This window comes from Phalacrocorax carbo, chromosome 22 (assembly GCF_963921805.1).
Source record: "Phalacrocorax carbo chromosome 22, bPhaCar2.1, whole genome shotgun sequence".
Classification (NCBI taxonomy): Eukaryota; Metazoa; Chordata; class Aves; order Suliformes; family Phalacrocoracidae; genus Phalacrocorax; species Phalacrocorax carbo.
Window position 1 is genome coordinate 8,344,737 of NC_087534.1, and position 14,842 is coordinate 8,359,578.

The window sequence follows — 14,842 nt, forward strand, 5'->3', positions numbered from 1 at the left end:
CCGCGCCCGTTGACGTCAAGCACCGCCCGGTACCGCGTCCCTCCCCTCATTGTCAGCGCCCGCACCCGCCGTCCGAGCCCGGAGCCGCCCGCGGGCTGCGGCTGCCCAAGCCCGGGCTGCCCCGCCGGCCAGAGCGCGCCGCGGGCGGGAGGGAGGCCCGGCCGCTCCCGCTGCCCAGGTAGGCGGAGGTGGGCGATGAGGGTGCGGGCGGGGGGTGCCGCGGCCCCGCCACACCGGCGGGGCGGGGAGGAATTCGAGGCATCCGCTTTGTCTCCGCGGCCGGCAGACCGCCTTCCCTGCCCGGCCCTGCGGCGCCCGCCGGGGCCTCGGCTCCCGCTCGGAAATGGAGCCGCCGTCGGGCTCCTTCCGACGTGACCGGAACAGCCGCTTTCCTGAGCGGAGAGCGGCCCCGCTAGCGCCCGGTGCCCGCCCGGGTAGGGCTCCGTCCCTCCGGGGCTGCTGCGAGCTGCCCTGGGCAAGGTCTTAGCTGAGACTTTGGAGGCTTCCGGGCGCTCAAAGCATGGGATTTCTGGAATAATAATTTTTTTTTTTTTAATGGCTGCAGCCATATCCTCCCTTTCCTGTTGCTTAGTTTTTCTGAATTCCCCCTTCTTTCCCCAGCCTACCCACACTTATCATATAATTAATAATGTTCTCCCTTTTATATGTGAGCTCTTCTGATGTTCTGCCTTTGTTAGTCACTTTAGCTTTCCTTGGCTCCCCCGTCGTGAGGGAGTTCATTGATGGGGTGTTGCAAAACCTTTCTTTTTCTCTTCATAAAATTTCTTAGAAGTACCACATTCAGCTTTGCCAGGTGTTCCACGTGCTGGCATGCGAAGCAATTGGAATGGCAGACCTTTGGTGGTTGTCCTTGGTGACCACGCTTTCATTGCAAATCTGCATTTTTTTCTTCTTCTAATGCTACATCTGAAGCCTTTAAACCAATTAAACACAAGTTAAAGTGACCATCCCAACTAATCAGCGCATTTGAGTTAAGCGCAGTGGGATTAGATTTTAATTGGTACATAAATTCTGTTAAAATCTTCCACAAAAATCACGGGAAAGAGTGCTAGTCATCACAGTGTGCGTTGAGTTGCTTCTCATCAAGTCTCTGAGAGCCGCCAGGGCGGGTGAGCGCCTCTCTGAGCAGTACCACACAGCGATGACAGTGAAAGGGGGAAGTATTTTTACAACCCTGGAGTAGTCTCAGGCATTTAGAGTTTAGGGAAAAAATGCAGTTACCACAGTCTCTTGGCAGAGGTACACATCTCCCGGCCTGCTGGATAGTGAGGAGGGACAGAGTTCCTCAGTGTTTCTGCTCCCTCTGTGAGTACAAAACCAACAGCTATGTGCGCTGGTCAGTTAATGAAGCCCATGGCCAGCCAGCATGTTTCAGCAGGGGCAGTGTGCTCCGTGGCTGTTCCGTGTCCACGGCACTTGTAGAAGCATAATTCCTCCATTGTGTTGGCTCTGCAGCGGTAAGGATGGCAGAAAACGGTTGGCACTGCCTGCTGGGCTGAACCCCCACCCTGGGGCTCTGAGAGGCCCGAGGGAGCAGTGGTTGTGCGGGGGGCTGGGGTGCAGGACGCCTTCCGGGCTTGGGACACCCTTGCTGGGATTACACCCCGGCAGCGGGGGCTGGTCGGGGCTGCCTGTACCAGGCCAGGCACTGTGGGGAGGAGGAGGATGTGGAGGGCTGGTTGCTGTGTGTGTTTTGGATGTCTGGCTGAAAGTTCCTGCAGGCAGGAGTAAAGCTGGGGTAAGGGGGTGTGGGAGAATGGAGCAATTCAAGAGTAGGCAGGTGCCCATTAACTAACCCCTATGCCTCTGTTCTGGTTGGAGCCGCTCTTCAGCCTCAGCTTCCCCATAATCCTATAAATGCTAAAGTTTCTTCACTCCGGTGCAGGGTAATCTGACTGATTTCTACTTTCTAGGAAGTCAAAATAAGTTTTGGCAGTGCGGGCTCTTTGCTAGCCCTTTGGCATTCTCTGTGGTCTGAAAATTTGGCCCAACTGAGAATAAGTTTCTGAATTCATTTATTTAACGTGACTTAGGAAGTGTAGACAAAAATAGCTCTTGTTAAAAAACAATGCTTTCAAATGTGGCTATTACCAGAACGAGTAATGTTTGAAAGCCCGGTGTGCCTTACAATCTAGACCACATTATTTTGTTTGTTAAAAGGGGTTGGTGATTGCATCTTCGAGCATGACCTTACCATAGTATTGCACACAGGCACTGCGAGGTTATGCTTGTCCTCTGCAAAACCTTTCCTTCCCACCGAGGGCTGCGGTCGGTGAGGAACCAAATGATATGTGCCTCCTTCCTCGTGGAAGCTTTTCAGAAGTGTGGCTGGTATGACTGATCCAAGTGACAAAACAGGACAATTTTGATATAATTGTTACACTAAAATGAAGCAAATAATTCTTTTAGGAGGCCATTTGGATTGGAAGAGTCACATAATGGTGATGATTAGTAGCAGCAATATGTGTTGCACTAGCTAGTGCAAGGCAGGTCATAGGAACCCTTAAAATGTATTGGAAGGGAGAACTTTAGTTGTGGTGGTTATGACTTTGTTAGTTACGTCTTTGCTAGTCTGTTGTACAGTCTTTTTGCCTTGGGTATTGTCTGGATCTGCACATGTGAAGTAGAAAGCCTGAGTGTTCTCAAACACTTGGTGACAGCTGATGGGCAGTGTTGCTCGCCATCACTTCCTGCATCCCTGGTGCTGGTGATCTGCTTCATCCTTCCCTCTGCTTTGGGTGGGCTGCATCTTTGGAGGGCTTTGAATCATTTAATTTGATCTCCTCTCCGTAGTCACCAAGGGTGGCATTCACTTCCCTGTCCAAGCTCAGCTGTTTGCCAGGGTAACAGGGGAAGGCAGTCTTCTGTGGTGGTGACTGCAGCCACCCGCTGCACACGCTGTGGACAGTCACATCTCTCTGGATTTGAGGGTTAAAAGCTGGTGACAGAATCAGTTTGGTGGAAAACCCACAAAAAAATTGCCTTTAATTGCCCAGATTTAGGAGCCTTCAGAACCATCCTGACTCCAGAAAGGTGCTGCGATCATGCCATTGCTGTGGAGTCGGCGGGGTTGGTTCAGCAACCTGAAATTCAGAGCACTTTTTGAGATGATCAAATATACCATGTGGCATTGGATGTCAGCCACCAAAATGTGGCAGTTCAGGCCTTAATCTTTTTGTGTCTCTGGCAAAGAGAAATCTTTGTAGGTTTTGGCAGTGATGCTCCCCTGTGGAGGCCCTAATCTTGGCAGATAAGGGGTTGTAACACAGTTCAGCCCTGTGTTCTTTAACCCTCGCCCGGGTGGAGTAAGATACGCAGGTGCAACAAGCAGCCTTACCTAAGCGCACTGTCAGTATGCGCAGGAGCATAAACACCACGCACAGGCAGTTTCTGTTTCCTTCTCTGTAAAACAGAGCCAAGACTATTTCGGTGCATCAAATTTTATGTTTGCATTCCTGAACATTTGAGATTCTCACAGAAACACAATCTGGAAAGGTGAATGCACTGTTACAGTAAAGGGCTGAAAGGAAAGAGGGCATTTAGAAAACATGAGTTTTAATGTTATACTTAGCAATCAGCCTGCTACGTAGCCTTTTGCCATGAGAGCTGGATAAGCTTTGCCAATGGTGGAACCTGTTAGGATCCACACCAACACCCCAGGAATGAAATGGATCATTTATTCGCTTAGGGACAGAGTTGCCAAAATCCACAGCTGTGAAGTGGAAGGAAACATCAGCTGCTAAGTTTGTTTCTGTGTGACAGTGGGCAGATGGGAGCTGCTGCTTGCTGTTGCAGCTTGGAGGGCAAACAGGGATTTTCACATCCTCTGCAGTCACGATTTTGGGAAGCACTATGTCAGTGTAGGTAGGCACCGTAGCTGGAGGAGATGGGTTTGCCTTTCCCTTCATCCCAGCCGCTTTCTCCTCCGGGTGCCCTTTCCAGCCCTACCAGGCCGATACAAACTCCGTGCAGCTGTGGGAGCTGGTCTGGGTGAAAATTAACCATTGGCCTCCCCCCACCTGCTTTAACCCTGTCTAATTCCCAGCCTGGCTGCAGGGTTGCTTTTGTCTGGCTAGGAGAGGGGAGCGCAGGGCTAGAAGAGGTCAGGCGTGGTGCAGGGCCACCTAAAAATTACAGTAGAACTTCAGTGTGAGGATCTGGTCCAAAGTCTGTGAGGTCACTTGTGCAGTGATAGCATCCCCTGAGCCCGTTAAGCATCACTGCATGTGTGCCTGCATTTGTATCTCTGCCCACCACCTTGCTTTCGTGATGACTTTGGACGTGCTGCCTTTGCAGAGTTCCTGCTCGCACAAACATACACCGTGTTTAGAGGACTTCAGTGGAAAAGTTCCCGTATTTATTAAGTCCTAACAATTTTGGCCATGTTCGTCAGAGCTTCACTGGATTGGGCAAACATCAAATATCTTCTTCTCAAAGTAACTTCTGAGTCATATCGTCTGGGTTCTGATCAGCTATATTGAATTTGAGCCAGCAAAATGCACTGGTCTCACATGTGTAAATACTTTGTGTGAGCTGGAAACTTCTGTATTGCTGCTCCTTGGCCATCCTGAGCTGCCTCATCCCCTGTGCTGCCCTGGCCCTCGTGGAACTGGCTGTGCACAGCCCAGCATGAGTGGGCTGGCCCAGCTCTGTGGGCAGATCCCACTTTTTACAGGTGGGCTTCTGCGCGCTTCAGGGTGAAGCAGGGTGGAACTTGTGCTGCCAAGCACGGGCACTTCTTTGCCACCCCCTCGCCATCTGCCCTGGTTTGGGAGGAATGTGGTGCTTTTGCCCCTTCCAGTCACCAAGGGGAAAGTGTTAGGCTTTAACGATTTTAATCAGTGCTGCATGCACAAGCCCCTGCATGCAAACATTTATAGTTCTGAATTTACTTAGCTAATTGGTTTTTAAGTCATAGATTAAGTCATAGTTTGACCTTCTGTACAGCCCATGCCATGGTATCAAACCTCACTTAGTATCAAGTTAACTCATTAACTTAGACATTTTTGAGGCTTGCGATTTCAAATTGCAGACTTGATGGTTGGGGGGTGTGTTGGTGAATATGAATAAGATTTTTTGTCATGAAAATCCATTTTCCTTGGTTGGATTTGTGATTGCTTGGCTCAGAAGTAGCAGGACAGATTTCATTCGAACACCCTGCAAATGGCGTTGTAGCCAAGACCAGACACACCCCCCCAAGTGTGCGCCGCATGCCTCTGAAGAAGCAGAGCAGCAGGAGGATATGAGAACTGAGGCTTTCTTAGTCCTGGTAGGAATCGGCTTTGGTGGTTATATTACAAAACCCCTGAAGCTTGGGGGTCATGTGTCAGGCTGCACAGCAGGAGAGAAGAGCATCTGCTTCTGTAGGCAGGTGATGTGAGAGGGCTCCCTGACCTGTGTCACGGCAGAGCAGTCCTGCCAGGCAGCTGAGGAACGTGCCTCCTGGGCACATGCCACCTCTGCTGCAGGACAGCACCGCTCCCACTCTGGGAGCCAGCGGGCAACGTGTAGCGGGTCGTCCCATCAGCTACTGGCATCCACTCCAAGGGCACAGGAGCAGGCAACAGCTGGCACGCTGTGCTGGAAATGCAAGTGCCACCGTAGGAAAAGGTGGAGTAGGGGCGAAAGAGCGAGGACGTTGTTATGTGACGTGGTAAGACCTGTGTCCATACTTGTAATATATGTGTTGCAGGGTTCTAATAGACCTCTAAAGTGGTAGCTTCATCCTAAGCTGAAGATACGCCTTTCTACATGACTGATTACAATGAACGTAAGCCCAAGCATCTCATTAATTAGGTCAAGCACGTTTCTCTTTACCTGGAATGTTTACTTTTCATGTTTTCCTCTGTTGTTGCATGCGGTCCAGACACTTGCAGAAAGGTGAAACAGCTTAAGGCTGTGCAGCGCAGGCTTCTGGCAGCGTAGCTCTCTGCTTCCTGGTGTTGTCAGCTCTGCCACACCGTGCTGCATGCAGCACGGCGTCCTGCAGCTGGGAACGACACATTTTGCTGCAGTGCTGCACCCTTGTTACGTGTTGCAGCAGAATCTGTCAGACTTTGTTTTCACGTTCCTTCTCAAAATTGCTTTTATACGCATTATCTGGGTTTTAAGCTACAGCGCTGGCTTGTGGCTTCCCTGTTGGGTTGGTTTGAAAATCGCAGGGTATGTTTCCAAAGCCAAAAGGAGGCTGCGGAGGCTCCAAGCTTGTGCTGATCATCTGATTCCACTGCAGCACTTTCAGCTGCTTGTGCCTTTGAGGTGCCTGTGCCTCACGTGGGAGTGCAGTGGGTTACCTTAAAGGGAAAATCTGATGAAACTGCTTCAAGAACTTGTTGTTACATGTGATATCTTAGTGGAATTTACCAGAATAGAAAGGAGATTCCTGACCTGGGATCTGGAACAGAGCTGAAAAAACACTAATTCCTCAGGTAGTGTGAATCATTTGGAAATATGTCTGTTTTTACTGGAGAACAATAATTCCTGTGTGATAATAAATAACTGTTAGTATTGCGTTGTGGTGAGAATTTGAACTTGCAGCAGTCGAGAAATCCTAATGAAACTTCTCACTCCACTGTCTGTATACCATTCTGTATAGCTACTGTTTGGGATTGGTTTTAGTATTGTGGAGTGTGATTAATGTCTTAGCATAAAGCTGTCCTGTGTAACATGTGAGTGTTGATGTTTCTCTGTGAGATTTGGCTCAGATTTGATAGTATATTTGGTGAGATTTGATAGTATATTATAAACTGCCTGCATATGCTCTTAAATTCTCTGGATGTTGCTTTCAGGTAGCTTTTTGCACTGGGCAGAGCGCGGCAACAAGAAGCACGGTTTGGAATAGGGCATTTCTTTTTCTCTGAAAAGAACCGTCACAGAGGTACTATGAAGGGGAGAGTGAGTATCATCAGTGTTTTGGGAAAGCTATGAAACTGTGTTTGAAGGTGAATGCAGGCAATGCTACAGCCTGCTGTGGAGGTGGGGGACCATTTTCCTGTGGTGATTGGAAGATGAGGGTGGCTCTTTGAGTGCTTAGTCTCTGCAGAGCATAGACAGTAAACGAGCTCCTAGTAGCTGAGTGTTAAATAGCTACGGATGCAAGGCTGGCTTTAGGCACAGGCAGAGTAAAACAGCAGCTGCTGTGTGCAGAGAAACAGTTGTGCCCTGTTGACTGCCTTGATTGCCGTGTGGCACCTTGATTGCTGTGCAACACTCCTTGAGCCTGGGTCACCTTCCCTGCATCTGCCCCTAGCAGCAGTAGTGGCAAGCCTCATGCTCTAGCTTTCTTTCCCTGTCTTACAACAAAAATATGCTCCCAAGCCCTTACCCACAGATTATGTCCGTTCACTTTTTCCTCTGCTGCCTGCATTTTGAGCCTATTTGGACATCAAGGCTGTTGTTGTTCGGTGTTTTTTTTTTTTCTTTTCCCTCCTCCTTTCTTTCTTAATTTCTTCTTTAGAGATCTCTGCCGTGTGTGCCTCCAGTGACCGCTGTGACTGCCAGCACACGTGGCTGGGAGCGCTCAGCACGGTCCTTGCCTCGGAGCCTGGCTGTGCTGTGTGTGAGCTGCTGGGGCACACAGAGCACTTCTCTGCAAAAGCAGGTCTGGTGGCAATGGTCTGGACAGGGTCAGCAAAGCGCCGGTGGCATGGCGGTGACACTGTGTGGGGCTGCATGAGTAACAGCACAGGTCAAGGGAGACGGTTGTTCTCTTCTGCTCAGTGTGGGTGAGGTGGTGTCTGAAGTGTTGAGAGTTGGGTGGATCTTCCACTGGACCGGGTTGCTCAGAGCCCCGTCCAGCCTGACCTTGAACACTTTTCAGTGATGGGGCATCCACAAGTTCTCTGGGCAACCTGTTCCAGTGCCTCACCACCTTCACTGTAAAAAGTATATTCCTTATGTCCAATCTACACCTACCCTCTTTCGGTTTGAACCCGTTTCCCCTTGTCCCGTTGCTACTGGCTGTGGTAAAAAGTCTCTGTCTTTCTTATAAACCCCCTTTATATATTGAAAGGCTGCAATAAGGTCTCCCAGAGCCTTCTCCAGGCTGAACAACCCCAACTCTCTCAGCCTTTCTTCACAGGAGAGGTGTGCTAGCCCTCAGATCGTTTTTGTGGCCTCCTGTGGACCTGGGGACTCCAGAGCTGGACGCAGCACTGCAGGTAGGATCTCACCAGAGCAGAGTGGGCAGATGCCCTCCCTCCACCCACCAGCCATGCTTCTTGTGATGCAGCCCAGGATACAGTTGGCTTTCTGGGCTGCAAGTATATGTTTCTGGCTCCTGTTCAATTTTTCATCCACCAGCATCCCGAAGTCGTCCTCCGCAGGGCTTCTCTCAAGCCATTCATTCCCCAGCCTGTACTGGGGATACTGGGGATTGCCCCAATCCAGGTGCAGGAAGTTGCAACATGGTAAATTCTCACTGGATGTAAAAGAAAATGTTTTTTACCGCAAGGTTGATCTGACAGAGGAACAGGGTCCCAGGGGCCTCTTGCCGATTTTTCACAACTTGGTGCAGTCCTGAGCAACCTGCTTCGGATTTAGACACTAACCCTGCTTGTAGTGGGACCTGGATTAGGTTCTGTGACACTTGGGGTTAACTTTGTCCCCTTACTGGCAACCAAGATGAGACAGAATATGTGGATTTCCCACTCCTTCCCTCCTCTGTAGAAAGGAATAGCCTGGTGGGGGAAGTGGTGTGGTCCCATCTCAGTACAGCCAAGCCAGTCCTTCCTTCCTGTGAAACATCCTTCCTTCAGTCCAGGGAGTACAAGGGGAAAAAGAACACATAAATAACAACATGAGGGAGCAAGGTTAGCCAGCCATGCCCTAGAAGAGTGCTGGAGGGAGACCCTTTGCTGCCATTTGTGGCTTATACTCAAATTTTCACTCTCTACTTCTTAAACGTGCTGTAAGAACAGCATATGCCCTCTTGGCTCTGATCTTCCTTTAGGATGGGTGGGATTCAGATAAATTAATGCTTGGCATTGAACCTGCAGATTTCCTCATTAGTATCTTGTGAAATGCTTGCAGGAATACATGTGCTTTGAGAGCAATAGAATTTTCTGTCTTCTGTCCAGAGTACCTGTTGTCCATGGTCCATTACATACCAGTGGACTTAAAAGCAAATGCAAGCTGCCCAGTAGAACTGCCTCTTTATTAATGTAGGGTATTTAAAGATTGCTGCTTTTCTAGCAGCATGAAACTGAGAATTTGGAACAAAGTTTTCCCATGATAGTCATGAGTTGGTTGGCATCTTTAACCCTTTTGTGCCCTATGGATGTGGGCTGGTAGGAGCTGGACAAACTTTGAAGTTGGTGTATTCAGGGTATCCAGCCCTGTCTGTGGGAGAAGTACTGCTCAGCACCTTCCTGATGGAAATCTTGTCCCACGCTTCTGACCCCAGACAGCTTGTTAGCTGTGTACTGAAGGAAGCAGCCGGATGCTCTGGATGATCTTCTTCCTGGGAGGTTGTGGCTATTCTGCTGTGTCAGTGCCCACACTATTCACTTTATGCAAGCGAGTGGGGAATAACTCCAGCCCGTTTCTGGGAAGAGGGATCAGAGGCCAGACATCCCTCTGCTGTCTCTTTCTGCATTAAGGCTCAACAGTGGCCAGTCACCAGACCTTGGACATCTTAACTCATGGAGAGCATCGAGTGTTCCCTCACAGCTCTTAGCCCAGAGCAGGGCCTGTAGCGCAGTGCGCGTGGCTGGTCTCTGCCTGCCAGGGCAGTGAGACACGCTCACCTTTTTGGGCCACTTGCCCAGCTTCTGGCGCAACGCTCTATGTCCTGTTTGTGAAATGCCCATTGTCCTTTTGACATGCTCAGACTGCAGGTGAAAATATTCGGTCCATAAATTCACCAGGGGGTTTGAGTGGGCTGTTTTCAATGGCGTAACTTCCCAGTGTCATAGCACTGTCCTGTGTTTAAGTTCCCACAGCTAAAACTGTGCTCTCCAAAGGCAGCATATTCCTTAAGAGATCCAGGCTGTTACCTGTTTGTAAAAGTAATTTTATTTACTTTTTTGTTACCTGAGGGTATTTTCAGCAATATATTGAACACAAAAGACTCCTGTTAGAGTCTTCCAATCCACCCAGCTGTCTTCACTGAATAAATCACATTTAAGAGAATGACACAAGCTCCTGAATACCTCCTTTCATTTACGTTTGCACTTGCTGGTGAGCAAAAACCATATATTCTGAAGGTGCAGGGTGGGAGCTCACACAGGAAAAAAAATGCCTGTCATTATAAGGGAGTCCAAGATCACAATTAATATTTGTGGAACAGCCAGGGGACAGAGTTCCCGAGCGTTTGTGTTGGGAGGCCATGGAGGATTTGGAGATTACTTGCAGTGAGTTAGTTAGCCAGCCAGCCTTCATTTGCCTGCGCAAGTCGTCGTGAAACGCTGTACCTGAGGTCCCCTTACTTCAGATGACTTCGGGGAGAAATTGCGCAGGCTTTGGCTGCGTTGCTGCCTGTCTGTGAGTCAGTGTGTGCTGTGGGTGGGGTATCCGCCGCTCCTGTGCCGCTAATGGCAGGGCTTCCTGCTGGTGTGTCATGCCTTGTCTTGCCTGCCTGCTGTCCTGCTGGCTCCCAGCCCGTGAGGGGCTCACTTGGCTCAGCTGGCTGCTTCCCACAGAGCACCCCAAGCACCTCTGGAAGAGACTCCAAGCAGGTGATGGAGCCTTGGTTTAGTAACGGCACGCAAAGTATTGCTTTAGGGCAGAATGTGGATTTCATGGATTGCAGAAGGAGCAGATAGGAGACAGTCTCCTCCCTGCACTGAAAGGTTTGCTTTGAGCCTGCAACGATGCTGCCAGTGTTGGGGAGTCCTGTAGGCGGGCTGCATGGTGTAACCCAAGCTGGCTACCCTTCGTGCCAGAGGCATTTCAAATGGCTGTCCTCAGGAGGAATCCTGGGCTCTTCGTGCCAGCATCGTCAAGCACTGCTGTTTCCCAGCCAGCTGAGCTGAGGGATGCTGCTAGTCTCTCCCCTCTCTAACAAATGCTTGTCCAAAAGCTGCAGGGTCGCTCAGCATTTCTGGTGCTTCTGGACTCCAGCACATGTGTGAGCTGCTGCAGTCCTGCCACTGCCAGCATGCACGCACACAGTGCACTGCAGGCTCCTGTACAGACACAGCCCTGCCACTAGACATTTACAGTTCAGGTCTAAACCCTGGTTTGCTCCAGGAGCAGCAGCAGCACCTCTAATCTATTCATCTTCCCTGGCTTCCTCGGGGGCCCTTCCACAAGTCTGAATTGCTGCTAATTGCAGCCTTCGCTCAACCCCATGCATTTTGACTGCAAGCACAGGGCAGGGCAGGCTGCTGAGCATTCCTGCAGAAGCACTGCTGTCCGTATGTCCCAGTGTAGTGTCCTAAAATGGTGCCAGCAGTTTCATCTTTTGCGCCTGCACTAAGCAGGGCAAGCGTTGAATTTGCATCGGGGAAGCTGTGTCAGATGTCAGCTAGGCCAGAGCAAGGGAGAGCAGATGAGCCAAGGGAAACAGCAGCGTACCCTGAAGAGGAATCCCCCCACAGCAAGAGCAACTTTCCATAGACTTAGGGTAACACCTTTACTGATTTCGGGGATTTTGGTGATCATGTTTTTCCTCTAGCGGTGGGGCCGTTCTGTTCAGTGGGTAGATAGCAGTGCTAATGGTTTATAAAGAGGCCCTACAAGAGAGCAGTTAAAACTGGCCTTATGCTTGAATATTGAATTTTATCGAGTAATTTGTCCTAGATGTCTGCTGAGGGTTATTGAGTTAAAGGGCTATCAGTAAAGATTAATGAAAAATTAAAGTTTAGACATTTATTTAAATCTGAGTGATCATTTTTAATTCAGTTCTCATTTTACTTCCTCGTGCTGCCATGCCATCAGCCTGAGGGTCTGTGCGGTGCCTGCTGGGCCTGCTCAGAGTGAGTTCTGGGTGCAGGCCATGGGAGGAGGTGCAGTGCAGAGAGGACAGGGTGCCTTTCCCAAAACATAGCTAAAAGTTGGCCATTCGTCTAAGCTGTTCCCAAAAGGTTTTCCCTACTAGTACTAAGGAGTGCTAGAGGACACTCCTGAGCCATGGATCACTGTCATTGGTGCTGGTTTATGGTGCTATGGTTCTTGGCATGGTGTGGCCTGGACCCTCCCAGATGGCTCCCAGGGATGGCTCAGGAGTTAGCACAGGCGAGGACAGTCCCGTTTGGAGACAAAGCGGGTTTAGTAGTGCAGGGAGGTTCGTTCCATACTAGTTGGCCCTGGGGCAGAGGACAGACCTAAGGAGGGCTCATGTATTGATATAGGTATACCTTTAAGTGCTCTCTCTGGTCAGCAGGATGACAGTGCAGTCTCCAAGGGGCCATTCATCTGCCTGGCCTTAGTCAGCAAACAAGGATCAGCTGAACAATTATCTGACAGTGCTGCCCACTTTCTTTTTTACTTTTTTTATCTGTGGAGGGTGTTTGAACTGTTTTGTATCAAATGCTTTAGAAGGCTAAATTTTGGGGACACAGGTTCTGTCTAAGGAGATGGACCGTTCAAGCAGAGAGCTAAGCCAGGTTCTTTCCTCAGACCGTAGGGCTGGGTAGAATCATAGGATGGTTTGGGTTGGAAGGGACCTTTAGAAGTCCAACCCCACTGCAGTGAGCAGGGACATGTTCAACTAGATCAGGTTGCTCAGAGCCCCGTCCAGCCTGACCTTGAATATTTCCAGGGATGGGGCATCGACCACCTCTCTGGGCAACCTGGGCCAGGGTTTCATCACCCTCAATGTAAACAATTTCTTCCTTATATCTAGTCTGAATCTCCCCTCCTTTAGTTTAAAACCATCTCCCTTTGTCCTGTCACAACAGGCCTTGCTAAAGAGGTCATCCCCATCCTTCCTACAGCCCCCCTTTAAGCGCTGAGAGGCCACAATAAGGTCTCCCCGCAGCCTCCCCTTCCCCAGCTGAACACCCCCAGCTCTCCCAGCCCGGCCTCGCAGCAGAGGGGCTCCAGCCCTCGGAGCATTTCTGTGCCCCCTCTGGCCCCGCTCCAACAGCCCCGTGTCTGTCCCGTGCTGAGGAGCCCCGAGCTGGAGGCGGCGCTGCAGGGGGGTCTCACAGAGCGGGGCAGGGGGGCAGGACCCCCTCCCTCGCCCTGCTGCCCGCGCTCTGGGGATGCAGCCCCGGGCACGGCTGGGGGTCTGGGCTGCGAGTGCACGTTGCCGGCTCATGTCCAGCCTTTCGTCCACCGGTACCTCTGAGTCCTTCTCCACAGGGCTGCTCTCCATCCCCCAGCCTATACCAGGGGCTGCCCCGACCCATGTGCAGGACCTTGCACTTGGCTTTGTTGCACCTCATGAGGTTCTCCCAGGCCCCCTTCTCCAGCTTGTCCAGGTCTCTTTGGGTGACATCCCATCCTTCTGGCGTGTCAACAGCACCGCTCAGCTTGGTATCATCAGCAAACTTTCTGGGGGTGCACTCGATCCCACTGATCCCATTGATGAAGATATTAAATAGTACTGGTCCCAGTACAGACCCTGTAGGGTAGGACCTTGATGTTAGGCAGTCAGATTTTCTAGTGTAGAAGAGCTGGGTGGGATGCCAAAGGGCTGACCTGCTCACCTTGGGTTTTCAGCAGCCACTTGGCTACCTGTGATGGTGTGGCACTGTGGCTGAGCTGGGCGCTCGGTGCTGAGGTTGTGTTCCCTGCTGTGGGTGGCTGAGCCCTGCATACAGGGGGCTGTGAGAGGGACATGGGACTGAGCCAGTGAGGAGCAGCACATGTGGCTTGTGAGGAGAGCTTTGCCTCTCGGCACCGTGCAACACTGCAGTTGCATCTTCAGTGCAGCACGGAGCTGCCTGCTGTTTCTGGCCAATTCCTGGTAACATGGCGATGCCTCAGTGATCCCTTTGTGTGGGCATGTGCTCCAGAGTGCGGCCCTGTAGCCAAGCCCTGAAGACCATATTGTGTCATCAGGCCCCAAAGTCCTCACAAAAATTACTTCATCAGCTGTGTGCACAGCTGTTCTCTTAATGTGTCCAGAGCATGACTTGCCTTTTTCACAAAAGATGACCTTGTAGGTAGGTGGAAGCTCACTCTTACTGCTGTATTTGCTTTCTGCTGTGAGTCCACCCGTTCTCTGTTTAGCTGGTTCACTTGCCTGTGGTGCAGCACTTGGCCTGGGGTGAATTTTGGTTTGGGTTCTGAATTATTTTTCCCATGTGTCAGGATTATTCTGTTCTGGGCTCACTGTTGCTCTCAGCTTGGTAGCATCTCTACATTGTCTCAATCTCCTTTCCACCCCGTTACCCATGCTGCTAATGAGACTGCTCAACAGACCCAGTGGAGGGGTTGTGCTAGGAGAACATAAGAGGGGAAAGATCACTGTTTATCATGTTTCTTAAATTCTTCCCCTGACAGACATTGCTGGTGACGTTCAGAGAGATTTTGGGCTACACAGACCATTTTCTGATGTCCCATACAAGTTCTTACCATCTCTCTTTTTGATTATTGAAAAGGTTTCTCATTTTCACACTGAATTGGGACAGTTTCAGAGAGTCCTGGGCTTTCTGGCTCATTGTGGTTTCATCTAGGCATGTGTTTCCCTACTCAGTTTGTGGGAATCCACATGCGAGACAGTGTCAAAGCCTTAATAAAGTCAAGATACCTTATGTCTCCTGCTTCTTCAACTTTTCAGTGTGTACTCTTACCCAGTTTAACAAGGGTTAAAGTAGTTACCAGCACAGCTATGAATTCGGATGTCCCAGTTCTCTCTTCATTTTCACAAGCTTATGTGCTTCATGTATCAGACTCTGCCTTCAGCTTGGTTTTAGAGGTGAGAACCTTC

General features: G+C 50.3%; 1 protein-coding gene across 1 annotated transcript in view; it reads left to right on the forward strand.

Annotated features, from left to right (window-relative positions):
• Window positions 1–25: 25 nt before the first annotated feature.
• The window catches only part of LUZP1 (leucine zipper protein 1), a 44,867-nt gene continuing 30,050 nt past the window's right edge, over window positions 26–14,842 (forward strand). Inside the window, exon 1 of the mRNA XM_064471120.1 lies at window positions 26–178. The gene's annotated coding sequence lies outside the window, so the exon portion shown is untranslated. The remainder of the gene's footprint in view (window positions 179–14,842) is intronic.